This window comes from Patagioenas fasciata, chromosome 2 (assembly GCF_037038585.1).
Source record: "Patagioenas fasciata isolate bPatFas1 chromosome 2, bPatFas1.hap1, whole genome shotgun sequence".
NCBI classification, from domain to species: domain Eukaryota; kingdom Metazoa; phylum Chordata; class Aves; order Columbiformes; family Columbidae; genus Patagioenas; species Patagioenas fasciata.
Window position 1 is genome coordinate 85,624,471 of NC_092521.1, and position 16,047 is coordinate 85,640,517.

General features: G+C 35.8%; 1 long non-coding RNA gene across 1 annotated transcript in view; it reads right to left on the reverse strand.

The window, feature by feature from the left end:
* Positions 1–2,569: 2,569 nt before the first annotated feature.
* LOC139827398 (uncharacterized) overlaps positions 2,570–16,047 on the reverse strand; it is a 56,873-nt gene continuing 43,395 nt past the window's right edge. Inside the window, exons 4-5 of the long non-coding RNA XR_011737930.1 lie at positions 5,259–5,429; positions 2,570–2,684 (exon numbers count right to left, since the gene is read on the reverse strand). This is a non-coding gene — a long non-coding RNA (uncharacterized lncRNA). The remainder of the gene's footprint in view (positions 2,685–5,258; positions 5,430–16,047) is intronic.

The window sequence follows — 16,047 nt, forward strand, 5'->3', positions numbered from 1 at the left end:
TAGCCCTGCAGTAAACAGCGTCAGTTAGGCACAGGGTTAAGCTTGCATTTAAATCCAGACTTGTAATTGCCCACACTGTTTACAGAAGAGAGATGTGTTCAGTACTTTAGGGCATGAGTATACCTCCTTTGTGAACATACACAGTTGCTCCTTTCACTTCAGATGTTATTAGAATTATTTTCTAGTGATTGACCTTACTTGCTGTTCCTCATGAAGCAGACATTGCTGGAAGCTCCCATAGACAGAAAAGAAGCAGATCACACAGTTCATATCTTCCTCACTATCACCTCTGTAGCCTTGTGGGAAACTGTTCATCGAAATAATGATATATCTCCACAAACTATGGCTGTCCCCTGCTTGATGTTCCTACATGACTTTAAAAAGACCTCACTTGTCCTTTAGTGAATGGTTATTGAGTTTCTGGATGTGCCAGCTGTACCTGAGTCAAGAATCAAGAAAGATTCAAACCTTCTAAGCCTTCTCTGAGTAGAAAAGTTCTCATTTTTGTTGTTGCTGCTGTTGTTCTTTTTTTCCTCTTGTCATCAATCATTAAGCGGGCTATTGACAGATAAAAAGTAGAATATGGTTCTTTAACATAAAGTTATCAAATAAATGTATACTGTGTTTGTCAAGATAATTTTTTAAATAGCAACCCTATTCTTGTCCAAGGGAGCCCGAGTTATATCTGAGGAACTCCTGGAAGGCTTCAGTCAACACCTTGCCCTCAGGGAGAACCAAATTGTTTTAACCATCCTAATGCAAATCAGCAGTTACATGCACTGCTAGAATTAAGAGCCGGTTGTGCTCTGGTCTTAGGATCTACCTGTTTTTCTATGCAAGAAACATACTGAAAGGCTTTTACCTCCATCAGGAAAGAGAGAAAGCATTAGAGAAGTAATGGTGTCATAAAACAGATCTGTTACATGGAACGACAGCACCAAAGGTATTGAATCTTTACTCTGAGATTACATGCACTGCACTTGTTCTGACATGTAAGGTTTCTGAAAGTGGCTATCTATGTGATTACAGGGAAGAAAAAAAAAAAAAAAAAGGTATCTGTTTAGACTTAGAGACAACGTGATACCTACCAGATTCAGAGAATTGAGATCTTCTCAGAGTGAGCTATCAAACATTCCTCAGCATTACAGACATGAAATCACCACCCTTGGCAAAACCTCCAGCAGCCCAACTCTCCAAAATTAAAACCTTTGGTGTGTTGAGGTGAAAGACAGCATGTTCCGTGGTATAAAGGACAAAAATTTAAAAATGTATCATAGATACAAGTCACTAGTATTCAATCCTATTACAACAGCTCATTGTTCTAGCATAACAAAAAAGTTGGTCTGAGAGGTTCAACAATATGATAATCTATACAATATAAAGCATAAATAATGCACCTGAGATTCACTACTTACCAATTTTCTTGACTTCATTAGCCTTTGAATCAGACTAAACATGTTGTGTTGTTCATTACAGTTTTGCAACTCAGCCTTTAAAAAGCATAATCCAACTAGTCATAAAAAACTTTCATTACTTAAACCAAAACAACACTAACATTTTATGAAAAATCTGCTGGGACTTCAAAGCATGGAAATGGCTTTTCCCACTGTGTTTTAAAGGTGATAAATTTGACAGGTGTTAATTGTATGTATGGAAGTTTCCAGAAAACAAAAACAAACATGCTATGATAAAAAAAAAAAAAAATGCTATATTCGCGTTACCTATACCAATGGCTTAAAAACTAAGACTGACTTTTTTTTTTTTTCTAAGAAACTTAAAAATTACCTACCCAAGTGCCATTAAATATCTTGTTAAGCTCTTTTAAAACAGTCATTGAACAATTACTTTTTTGAAATACTCATCTACTGAACACACACAAGTCAGAAATAGTAATACAGTCTCTTTCTCAGTGCCTCTACTAATTGCCCTCAATTTTGCATCTCCATGTAAAAGCTTCACGAGAAGCAGTGAAGGACCTGAGACAAAAGTAGGGAGAGCAGAAACATGGCATAAGCTCCTTTCTGTACCACAATGTGAAATCCACATAACACTCACTGACGCAGGGCCATGGAAGCTAAGGTAGCTAGATCAGTGTTTTTCAGAGAGCATCTTGAACTTAAACATTTACTTAAAGACCTATACTACTAACTAACAGTATTTATTTTCTCATTTAGTCTCAAAAAAGTAATTTTACACATCTGGCTCTTCATGGTGAGGAAATATTAACATTTAATTCACCAAAGTTTTCTCTAACCTTCTGTCTTGCTATGACTTCTTAATATTCCTAAAGACTGAAACAACTAATGCGATCTTCCAGGCAGCCATAGTACTACAAAAAAAAAAAAAAAAAACAAACAACAACGGTCTTTCATCATAATAAGAACAATTTCAGAGTATTAATGCAAACCTAGAATAAAAAAGATAATGAAGCTTAGAGTTCAATGTAAAGAAAAAGAAATAATGGTGACTGCTTTGTACCCATACAAACACTCTCATAAGAAAATGTTTTCTTCAAGCTTTTTGTGCTAACGAAGAATTTGTAACTGAAACTCGACAAAGAAGGAAGAGCTGCTTACTCAGGAGTTGTTGAAGTAATTGTCTTTATGATTCTGCAATTTATCATAAGATACCAGCCTTCAAAATGTCTGGTGCATGTGTATGAGGATATCCACAGACACACACCGCTTAAAAAAAAAAAAAGACAAAATCAAAACCCTGCTCTCCAAAACTTTGGTCTTTATTGCTGCTAGGAGAAAAAAATAAACAATAAACCCCACCAAAATACAAATTTCAGGAACTATTTTAGTTGATGGAAGGCTTGATATCCAAGGAAGATGTTGTTGAAGACATTCTTGATTTCTAATTAGAAATTTATTTATTCATAAACCACCTGTGAGCACCTTAAGTGCAACATGGTTAACTGACTATGTGACAATTCTCAGCACAACTAGGAAAATATTAACATTAGAGAAACCACACAGACATATCTAGCATTAACAAGATTATCTTCAGAAATGTAGACATACTGGAAAAAACTGAGCTTTATTACAGCTTATAGAAATCCTCTCCCTTCTGCCTTAAAGATAAATTTAAAAAAAATACTCTTGATATTTTGAATATTGCACATATAGGGGATTTCTTTATACTGAATTCTTATACCATTTAAAACTTCCTTGAAAGTTCTATATGTAATATGGTTATAACAACTATAAGTGTCCAAATATTCTTGAAGAGACCTTTTATTCCTACAAATGGAAAAGCTTTATTCCAATCATACCTTGCCAAATCCTATGGCATCTATAAATTATAAATATACTGATCAGGACATAATTAATATAAACTTGCCTTCAATCTGAACACAAGCATACTAAAATTATGTATCTAAAAATAGCATGTAAGTATTTTGTAATGCTGTGATTGCACAGCCAGACAAAATTTTAGATAAGGTGAATGCATCAAGGAGGTATTCAAGTAACAAAAGTTGTTAGACAAAACCACATAAGGGAGTGCAAATAGGCAGAACATCCTGCTGAACGTGCTGGAAGAATAGTTGGCAAGATAAAAGCAAACCAAACAAGCAGATAAGCAGACTCTACTTCTGGAAAGGACAGTAATAACATAAAAATATCTGACATATGACAGAAGAAAGAGGTAAGCTCTTTTTTCTGACTTCTCTCATCAAAAATCTCTGAAATCTTACCACTCAGATCTCTGCAGCTAAGGAACATCAAGAACTGCAGCCATCATGGCTAAATACATAGCATCATCTCCATGGTATTTTATACTCAAAGATAATTTAGAACATATATTTTAAATACTACATTTTTTATATGTAGTAATGATGATCAATAATGTGTAAGAATGGCATGAGTGTGTTGTTCATAAGACTTCAGTTTTAAAGCTTAAAACTGACCTAGTTTGTTAGTCTGCAAATATTCTCATGCCAGAGATCTCTAATTCCATAAGTGATAAATACATCTATTCAGTTGTGGCACATAATTCACTTCACTGTTACTCAAATTACTCAGCTCATCATACAAGAACTGTAAACTTATAGTAGATCAGCTTAATTTGAGAAATTGCCCAAAATGTACCATTTGTAGAGTTATAGGTGCTGGACTTCTTCACCTCACACTTGGCCCTCCTGGTCTGTCTTTTCTGTTTAAATAAAATCAAGTCTACATATAGTAATATTTTTTTTTTTTTTAGCAAAGCAATAGGCATATGATGAGACATGTTGCCCCAGATTTTTTTCCAGAAGTTCCTCCGCTTGTCTCACACCTTCCAAATACATTGCATCAGAATACAGTGGAGGTCTAACCACAGCTGCTCCTGTGTTAAGCTTGCTAAGTTCTAGGGTCTGCCAGTAAAAGTGAACTAGTCATAGAAGTTCAAAAGAAGACAAGCTTTCCTAATAGAAGAGTCAGATTCATGTTTATTAAAATCAACATGAGGGACAAACAGATCACTGACCATTTGCAGTGAGGCTAGCCTTTTTTTCCTCTTCCTCTGCACATCAGGTTGATCTCTGTGGAGGGTAAGGTTTTGCCTTCAAGGCTGGCAGATTGTGGTAGCTTCCACATATGCTTGGGCTGGGCCTTCTCTTTCTCATTTTTCTTTTGCAACAATTTACATTTAGCTTCTTTGATCTGGTAGTTCATTACACTGTCTTTGCTATGACTGCAAAAATTGAGACGATTTCTACAAAGTGAAAGGCAGTCGAAAAAGCATGTCTATTTTCTTTCTCAGACTGCTTTTCTGCACGGAATTGCTTTGATATTGTTGCCTTAAAGTACTTCATGTCTCAGGGCTGTTGTCTGAAATATTTCCTCATATGATCAAGTTCATATACTCAACAGAAAAATCCCATTAGACTGAGAAGTGTACTATTTATAACTTTAAGAAATTGTACTGCTTCTTTCAGCATTTCAAAAGATGATTTTCTCTTAAAACTGTGGCTACTGATTGCATTTGGTAAGTATTCCTCTTGTCTAGTATTGTAAAGCACACGCTTGTACTCATTTCAGTGTTTGGCAAATGTTACCTCATTTTTGCAGTATGATTATTTCTATTCGAAAACAACATTCCAGCTTCATCACAGTTGCAACGAATTTGAAGCCCGGTTCACAAATGCCTTGTTTCAGATATAAACTATCAAGTTTTCACTGATATCAGTGACACATCTCAAAGCTAGCACTAATATTATGCAAGGCAATTCTGAAGCTATTGTAAATTGTTAAAATGTCACCATGACTTACACAATATAAAGGAGTATCTTGAATTTCTTTGAGGCAAATTTTGTGCCAGTTCTTTCAGGTTCACAGATGCAGATGCATTAACCACTTTCACCAAACTCTGCCTTTTCACTTCGCTTCTTCATCAGACTTCAGTACAGCTGCAGTTCCCAATGTGTTCTTCAATGCAATTACCTCACAAACAGAAACCACAATTAGATTATATGTTTCCTGCAGGAAACACCAGACTGAACTCAGATGAGCTACATACCTTTCTACTGAATTCAAAGGATCTTAGAACTCAGCAGGGAGCATGCCAATTATTTGAAAAGAAACCCATGTGTTGCATAAACTGTAAAGTTAAATACACAGCAAATATGAGTCTCCATCCTTTCTCTAGAGGCTGAGGCTCAGGCAGTATTCTTGTGTAACATTGATGTTTCTGTCCTTCAAAGACATTGTCAGTACTGTTAGCCAAAAAAAGAGGAAATGAAGATCCAGTAGTAACTTTTTTGTGTGTTTGTTTGTTTGTTTTCCTAATGACAACAACAATTATGTTGTGGGGAAAAAAAATAAGCCTAATTTTTCATCATAAAGGAAATGGAAACTTTCTCTAATTCATATAAAGGCGATAACTGTGAGTGACTGACTGTTGAAATGTGGTTATTTTTTCTCATAACAATAAGCTCAACTGAAAATGCTTGAGTTTTTTTCTGCTCCGGGTCCCTAAGAATTATACTTTTCAGTATCTGCATATCTTGTTAGATGTCTGTTACAATCCTTTACCATATATTAGATATTTTAAAAGTTCACTACACAAACAAAGAGCTCCTGCGGTTTGTTAATCTTTCCAACCAAGATATTAAGCTCTGTTAACAGGATTTAAAGATATTATGAACACCTAAAATGTTTTATAAAGAAAAACATAAAACAAAAAAAAAGATATATTGTAAGAGAGTAGAAGTTGGTGAAAATGAATACCAGGTAGTTAAGGTATGTAACAACTTCTTCAGTTTCAGAGTTCTTAAACTCAAGTTACTTCAAATTAAATAGTTGGATTAGATTCTGAACATATATAAGAATACGATTATCACTGAAAAGAGTAACCAGAAGAGTTTCACACAACCCATTTAACAATTCAGAGAGTAATCAGAAGAGTTTTGCACAACCCATTTAACAATTCATTTATCTGATGTGACCGTTCATCCCCTTAACATAAAATATGGAGGTTTTACTCTTTAGCTGAAATTCTTCTCTGAAAACAGAAGTTTTGCTCAATATTGAACTATTTTTTTTTTTACTGAAGAGGCACCTCATAGCAGGAAAGGGATAAAAAAATAACAATTTGTGCTTTATTTTGACACAGTACACCTACCTGTCAGTAAGGCCTTCATCAAAGTCTCAAAGCACCTCTAATATAAAAAATTAAAGAAAGTTTTAACCATGATTCAATTTTGCCTATTCACTTCATAAGAGTTCATACAGGAAAATGTGCCTTTACCACAAAAGACACCTGACCTTTTCAAAGTACCCAAAAAGGGAAGATATTACTTGCTTCAAAGGTATGGAGGGTACATAGGTTGAAGTTCCATAAATATTTCTGTCATCCTCTCTAATTTACATAAGTCCTTTTAAATACCAATAAACATAACATCTCCTGGGCTAGGCCTAACAACTGCATAATCAACACGTGGAATGCAAGTTCAAAAACTCCTCGCTGGTAGCATCACCATCATTTCAGACATAACTGAGATCAAGCATTGATAATATTAATCTTACTACAGTCCAATAAGCTACAGTGACATTAGTTGACTCAGAGAGGAGTAGTCAACAGGTAAAACCAGGTGGACTATAAAGATGCTAGATGTTTAGGTAAAAGAGTGTCTGACTGAGATACATGAGGTAGGGTATCTGTCAAAATGATTTTAACTCAGGATATTCCTTAGAAAAGGTCAAATCTTCTGAAGGGATAGGCAAGGGAGGAGGTGGGGTAACCCAGTATGTTAGGGAGTTTTTTGATTGTCTAGAGCTTGCTGACGGTGATGGTAAGGTTGAGTGTTTATCAGTAAGGAGCAGGGGAAAGTCTAACAAGCCAGATATCATGGTGGGAGACTGTTACAGACCATCCAACCAGGATGAAAAGGCAGATGAAATATTCTGCAGGCAGCTGGGAAAAGTCTCACAATCACTAGCCCTTGTTCAGTGTTCCAGCTTATCAGATGTCTGCTGGAAATACAGCACAGCAGAGAAGAAACAGTCTAGGACACAGACAGCTGCTCAGTGGTCCAACTAGGGAAGATGCCCCACTAGACTTGTTGCTTGTGAACACAGAAAGGACAGTTGGAGGTTGCCTTGGGCATAGCAATCATGAAACAACCAAGTTTTCTATTCTTGGAGAAGTCAAGAGGGCAGTCAGCAGAACTGCTACCTTGGACTTCTAAAGAGCAGACTTTAACCTGTTTAGGAGGCTGGTTGGCAGAGTTACTTGGGAGGGAGTCCTGAAGGGCAAAGGAGTCCAGGAAAGCCGGTCATTCTTTAAGAAGGAAATCTTAGAGGCACAGGAGCAGACTGTCCCAGCCTCCTAAAAGATGAACCAGCATGGAAGACCAGCCTGGCTGAACAGAGAGCTTTGCTTGGAACTCAAGAGTAAAAGGAGATATCATAACCTTTAGAAGAAGGGGCAGGCAACTCAGGAGGACTACAAGGATGCTGTGAAGTTATGCAGGGAGAGAATTAGAAGGGCCGAAGCCCAACTAGAGCTGAGATGACTTTCAAATATGTCCAAGAATGGAGACTCCACAACCTCCCTGAGCAACCTGTTCCAGTAGTTGAACACTGTCAAAACAAAAGAGTTTTTTTCTTTTGATTAAAAGGAAGTTGCTACATTTCAGTTTGTGCTGGTATTTATTCATATAACTCCACTGAAGACAAAGCAACTACTCTCTTTGTACCTGCTGAAAACATATCTCATTAAAAATCTTCTTTCCTATAGTATTCTTTGTGTGAATACCAATGATTTCTTTCCTAATAAGAAATTAAGCTTCTCTAGATATCCTAAATTCTTACCTGGTATACTTAGAAGTCTAGGTATCACGTTTGTTTAGTATAATTTCAGAAAAGTAATTTTTTTAAACATTCTCCCTCATTACAATGCAAACAGGTGAAGACCTAGTGAAAATAAGACAAATGCTGCCACATCACTACTGTTCCCACACAATGGGCAACTGAAAGTAGAAAAGTTTATATGTCAGAGTCAATGCCTTCTGGACTAAATCATACACTTTCACTGAAATGTTGAACAGAGAAAGGCAATCTAATGAACAATCAGCACTTCATATTTCTTATACTCTTATGAAAAACTGAGCTTTTAATCCAGAACAATGACGAAAACCATTTCTCTTAGAAAAGGTGTAATTGGATGTCACTGTGTCAACACAGAGCAGACAAAGGCAATGGAATTAACTACCTAAGTCTCATGGGGCTTTAAATATTTTTAGCATTTGGTAAAAGGCCATTTCTTGCAGTTATTTGTCACAGTAATAAAATACGATATGTCTACTAAATAAAGTCTGTTTAGGGAATATTACAGTCTCCAGGTTTTTCAAGTGAGAAAGCCTCTATTTTTGCATGGATGCTCATTACAACTCCCAAAGAGCTAACTCCTACTTTTTTGGTCAGACAATGAACAGTCAACTGAAAAATACTTTTACTGAGGTTCAAAAAGGACGAAACAAGATAGAAACTCCAAATAAAAGTTAATTCCAAGTAGTTAAATCAATCTGAAAAGTCTGAGTGACAGACAAAGGAAAAAAGTATTGCCCCTCAAAAATTATCAACATTAACAAAAAGATCAAGTGTCAGACAGATCTCATCAAGACCAGATCTAGAAAAGCCCTCCAAACACCAAGAACATGGTGATTGTAGGTGCTCAGGAAGCTCTAAGGAAATCTTTGTAAACTTCTAAGTTCTACAAAGGGTTCTGAAGTATGAAGCTTTATTTATTACAGGTAGTGGATATCACCAGTTGACAAAAATACTGAAGAAGATCAGCTCTGAAATAAAGATTTCCACAGGATCACTATTTAGTGAAAAGCTAAAATTGCAAGAATGTGAGTTAATTACACTATTTCAATGCATTTATTAAAAATAAACCACTGATCCAATCTTAAATTATTAGTTAGAAAATTCAGAAATTTTTAATTTTTCTCCTATTTAATGGGATCAAGTAGGGTTAGAAAAGATTAAAAAAGAGCAATTATAATGCCTGTATTTGAAAAGGTAAAAGAATAAATACGTAATTATAGAAAAGGCATCCTGCTTTTAAATTTAGGGAAGCTTATCGGAGAAATGTCAGATTATCAATAAGTAAGAAGCAACTAAAACCAGATATAGGTGCATTGAAGCCAAATGATATTCAAACTTCTGTGTGATAGGGGAAAAGATTCACTTAAAAAGAATAACTAGGATGATGCATGTATTGTGATTTTAACAGCACCTGACATGACATTTTCATATTAAAATTAAGAAGATGTAAAATAGACAAAACAATTATGTTTTATGGCCTGTAGCTCTTCCTTGTAATGTAGGGATTGAGTGCAATACCTCATGGGATCTATCTTGAGTCTGGTTATGTGTATTGTTTCAATTAATTATTTGGCTGGTGAAATAAACACTATACACGTTAATTTGCAGTTGATGAAAAAAGTTGTGATAGTTTGCAAGCATACTGAGTATCAAAATCAGAATTCATAATGACCTAAGCCTTTTTTTTTTTTTTTTTTCTCCTGGCAAATGGTCTGAGAGGAAAGCAAAGAGTATGAGTCAGTAAAGACAAGGCAATGTAGAAAACCTAAGTAGAAATAATCTTCTAACCAAATACAGGAAGAGAATAACAGTTCTTTTGATAACACCTCAGAGTTTACAGTGGATCCAAAAACTATTACTGAAGTATGTCATGATGCTACAAGAAAGGCAAACTTCGTAGTAAGGTATATAAACAGAAATCTTGCCTGTAAGACACATAGTTACTCTTTTTACTTTCACAGAATCACAGAATATTAGGGATTGGAAGGAACCTCGAAAGATCATCTAGTCCAATCCCCCTGTCAGAGCAGGAACACCTAGATGAGGTTACCCAGGAAGGCCTCCAGACAGGTCTTGAATGCCTCCAGAGTAGGAGACTCCACAACCTCCCTGTGCAGCCTGTTCCAGTGTTCTGTCAACCTCACTGAGAAGAAGTTTCTTCTCAAATTTAAGTGGAAACTTTTGTGTTCCAGTTTGTACCCATTGCCCCTTGTCCTATCATTGGTTGCCACCGAGAAGAGCCTGGCTGCATCCTCGTGACACTCACCCTTTATATATCTGTAAACATTAATGAGGTCACCCCTCAGTCTCCTCCAGGCTAAAGAGACCCAGCTCCCTCAGCCTTTCCTCATAAGGGAGATGCGCGACTCCCTTAATCATCTTTGTTGCCCTATGCTGGACTCTCTCCAGCAGTTCCCTGTCCTAAGCACTGAGACAGTACCAGCTGGAATTCAGTGTTCGGTTTTGTGCACTTTTTGTCAAGAAGGATGTGGACTCACTGGAGGAAGTTCAGTGGAGATCAGTATGAACTCTGGAAAAGAAGAATGAATTAGCATTGTTTAGCCAAAAGAAAGATCAGAGTGGTTATTACTACAGCTTTCAGACACACAAAAGACTGTTGCATTGAAGAAAGAGGGGAAAATTTTACCTCCATGTCTATGATGGATAGAAAGCCATGAACTGAAACCGCAGTAAAGAAGAATCAAGTCGGATATTAAAACAAAATTTGCAGGCCGATGTGACATATTGCCCAGAAATATAGTGGATCTCTATATCTGAAGGTTTAAAAAAATGAACTGTAGAGAGTATTTGCACATATTCTCTTCAGGTTCCTTTTAGTCCTGCTTTCAACACATTCTGTGAAGCCTGTGATGCATCATCAATTGAGAGGAACATTGGACTATCAAGCATGAAGAATTAGTTGTTTGTGTTAACCGGAAGAAAGAAATGGGACTTAGGATAAGTCACAGACTCTTGGATTTAGGGAACTACTAGGAGTACCTTCAGTTACAAGCTAGAAGTTCACCATTTGGGAATCAGAGGAAGAAAAAGACCGCTATATGCTTGGTAATCTTACAAGGGTCTTCCATTGTAATTTTTTGCTTTGAAGAAAAATGTTCTCTTGTGATAGGTATTAAAAGTTATTTCTAGCACAGAGAAAATACTATAAATCCCATTGTGAAAAACACTTGTGATAGGCTTCTCATTTAGAGAACTGTATATGATGTGTCTTGATCACCCTTAATATAATAATTACTTATTTTTCACTTGGAAGAATGTAAAGTTTTTTTTTTAACCATATGGTCTGAAAGTAGTTTTTCTGTCCAGTACTTACCAGACTAAGAGCTGAGAGCAATAATGATTGGGATAAGGATCATAACATCATAGAATGGTTTGGTTTGGAAGGGACCTTAAAGATCATCTAGTTCCAACCCCCGAATTCAATGGGCAGGGATACCTTCCACTAGATCAGGTTGCTCAAAGAAAACAAGGAAAAACTTAAAATATTTACGTAGTACTCATTCAGGAACAAACACAGATTAGATCAACAGATTTATGTAATAAATTTTATAAAGCTTTTGTCAAATGGATTTGCAATAACAATAAAAAACTTGTCTGTCAATAGGGGAGGAAAAATCCCCTTCGAATGATTTTAAAATGCAATTTGATGTGCTTTTGACAGGCAATGATTCAAAATCATAGTTTTTTAATAAAATCACAAGATATTTTGCAGTCATACATAGGTATGTGTAGTTTATATTTCCTGATAAAAGGTCTACTCAAGGAAGTACATACGTCAAAATATGAAGAAGTAGAACTTATTTATATTAATGGGCTTTTAATTTAATTTTATTTTTTTTATACCTGTATAGGCACATACTCTTTCCTGGGTTAATTCACCATGACTACTGGCAGCTCTCATTTGATTCCTACAGCTTTGACCACAACCTTGTTAATCAAGCAGTGATGTCAACTAAGCAGACTTCCCCTTTTCCAGCTACCCCTCGCTTTGCTTGTCAGCTCTGTGCTAGCACTGTTTGGGTGGTTATTCATTAATTTAGTACTTACAAATTCCACCAGTTTCCTCCCTAATTCTCCTTCACTCACAAGCACATGTCAAATTAATTTTTGATGTAATTACCTTAAAATAATTGATAGCTTTCTGCTGAAAACCTCAGTGAAAATAGTACAGAAGTAACACTGCTAATTTAGAGAAAAGAGTTAATTACTGACCTTCAATGTGACAACAATGGTTTGCAAATTCCTTTTCCTTCTCCACTTTTCACAAATGGGACGGATTACAAGATACTTCTCTTTTTCGGTGTGTTTTTTTTTCCTTTCTTTCTTTTTTTTTTTTTTTTTTTTTTTCGCTACTCAAGTGGCAGATTCCTGTCACAGACTGATTTCTAATCTAACCAACAGAAAGGAAACTTCGGATGTTTTCCTTTATTATTATTACTAAGTCACATCGCTATAGTTTTAGAAACAAGTTAGGACTGTTCTTCCAAATTTGTTCAACCCATCTTTCAGTCCAAATAGGATTATTAGATTTTTTTTTTTTTAAATAAGCATATTACATAGCCAGTCTTCATTATTTCTGAATATTTCTTCTAGCACTTTGAAGAATATCCAGAAGTAGAGCTCTGCATTATACATGAGCTTAATCTGAGCCAATCAGAAAATAGTATTTTGAAATTTCACACTCTATCATCTCATAAGTCACTCAGAGAAAATATTTTTGTACTTTCACACCCTAATTATGAATAATGCAAAGAACCAATTAATAGAAAATGTTCTGAATTATGAATTAAGACCAAATAAAAAATGTATGTTACAGAAAAACAGTGAATGCTTGTTTTAAATTGCCCTTCCAGACAGGTAACCATTTTTAAATACATCTGCTATCCACATTTGATCTACATTTTTATCTATTCTTATGGCTAATGAGGAACAAATTACTCATGAATGACACTAACAACCCACTCTTGCACAGAAGAAGATTACCATTTACATTTAAATGAGAATTGAAATGTTAATGAACAGACCCAGTATTCTAATTATCTATACAAATACATTACATTAAGGTGAACTTTAGTGGATGTTTTACTTCAGAATCATACTCTGTATTGGCCCAACAACATTAGTGAAGAATTGTTCAGTATTTGTAGGACAATCCTCAATAACTGAGGTCAGGAATGGACAAATAATGCCACTATGTGTTTCATATCGTGTGATAGGAGTGAGATCATGAATCTGTAACTTGCTCATGCAAAAATAGCTTAAGAAAACACCTCAAAGACTTTTGATATTTTATTTAATTTTATGTAAAGCTTTAGTTTTCAGGTGCATTTCTTCCTGGAGTCAATTGGGCCCAGATAGAGATGGAATCTATCTCCTGTTGCAATGCTTAATTTCCCTTTGCCTATTAGTTTGTTTGTTTGTTTTTGCTTTGTTTTTTATGTTTAAACATTTGAGAGCAGGACAGTAAACAAAGCCGCAGGAATGCTTTCTGCACATGAGCGGAAGCTGTTTTTTTCAGTTAAAAAAGTCAAACGAATACTTTCGTGGTTTTTTGTTTTTTTCTGACAAGTCATACTGGTTTTACTGCAGTCCTACCTCTATGTCAGAAGAAACCAAGAAACATCATTTTTTCCCTGATTAAAGAAAACATTTTCTTTACATATGTTAGTAAACCCAGAAAAGTAAGTTGATATTGTATTCAGAAATATCATTCTGCATAAAACAATTGCCCATTAAATTTTTCAAATTTGGACTCATTTATTTTGGCTGTTCTACACATTGGTAGGTTCCAGATATCATTAAAGGATTGAAAAATCAACAACAACAAAAGAACACTTAAACAAGACTCCTGAGACAATAGCCTGTGCCATGATAAAGATTCTATTTTTTTTACTAGCTTTTTAAAATTTTAGTCACCAGTGCCTTATTAACTCATGTGAAAAAATATAGTTCTCCAGAGGGATTTACAATAACTAATAGAGTAAACCATGTAGTTAGATTGTAGTAGGATGACATCTCAAATTTTGGATGATATTTCACAAAAGGCACTTTGCAATACCTCAGTTTTCAATTGTGTGGCCACACAGAGTTGTTGAAAAAGATAGCAAAGTCAAAACAGATTTAATATTTAGCTTATGACAACTTTCCTGGAAGAACTCATTGTAATATTAAAATATATTATTTTATATCTTTTGAACTATATAAAAAAGTCCATATATAAGTATGAATCACTTTCTGTTCTGATAATGAAGTATTTTTCACAACTTTGACACTTGCTTGTGGCAATATCCATGCCTTTTTGTACTGTTCTTCCGCGAACTTAATGGTCTGCTCAGAAATTGCAGTTTCATTGCTTGTTGCACCTGTTGCTCACTTGAACGTGCACAAAGAATGTATTTGTTGAATAGCTACATCAAATATCTGCACTATTGATAATTACCCATTGTCAGAGGCTGATGTAGTATAGTACATTCCCTTTCATACAACAGAATCTAATATCATGAATTTAACTTACCAGATGTTAAGGCCACATCTCCAAAGTACTAATTAACTGACTATCAACAGCTTGTATATTTATATAATCCTTCAGAAATATACAATTCTTTCTCTCAAAACTTGGAAACTGTTCAAGAATGGTTAAATAAACAATCACTCAGCTGTCAGTTAAATTACATGAGTACTATTCTGTTCAACACTGTATGCAAAACCTCTACTACAAAGACTAAAGCACTAAAATAATTTTAAAGGATCTTGAATTTTGGAAGCATCTGACTATTCCTTGTTTTGCATGCATTAGGATGGAGCAGAGCTGCTGCTTATTTTATCAAATGTGTCAATCACCAACTTAAATCTGATAATTTTGTCATTTCCACAGAAATTTCAGTGCAACTATGTTTTACTGTATCTCATTATCTTTTACATTTTTCCATTTCACTCATCAAATGTATGTCAGTTTTCCTGCCATTACAATACAACATCATCTACATGAACATAAATATTTTTGATTGAGATGTAGATGATGACAGGAACTGGAATTACAACTGCATCAGTGGGTGAACTGATGCAGAATTTACTAGAGTACATTCAAGGCTGTGGTTGAGGCACTGCTTCCAGCAGGCTGCCCAGGGAGATTGTGGAGTCTCCTACTCCGGAGACATTCAAGACCTGCCTGGACACCTTCCTGTGTAGCCTCATCTAGGTGTTCCTTCTCCGTCAGGGGAATTGGACTAGATGATCTTTCGAGGTCCCTTCTAATCCCTAGCATTCTATGATTCTATGATTCCAGGACCTGGGGGTCTCTTCTGCCTAGCCACAGGAGCCCAGTCAGGTGCACCCTTAGCTCTCTCTTTCCCAGGACAAACCATGTGGCTGATACTTTTTACTCTGCACAGTTTAACCAGGAGCAAGGCTGCATGTGTACCCCAGATACACATGCACAGAGGACATACGTACATAGAACACACCTGCACAAATTGCTGCACATGGTGCTGTCTTTTAACATCAGCAAATGACACCTCCAGAATTCACAGAAAACTTCAGTACAGGCAGGCAAGTCCTATTCCTCCTCAGCAGCTATCAAGACTGAAGCTCACCTGAGAAAACACATGCTCTCACTCTGTAGATTTACAAGCACCCCCACACTCACAGATCCCTCAAACATCAGTGTGGGCTCTCCGCTTCTCTAACAGCCCTGATTCTGGGTTCTGTC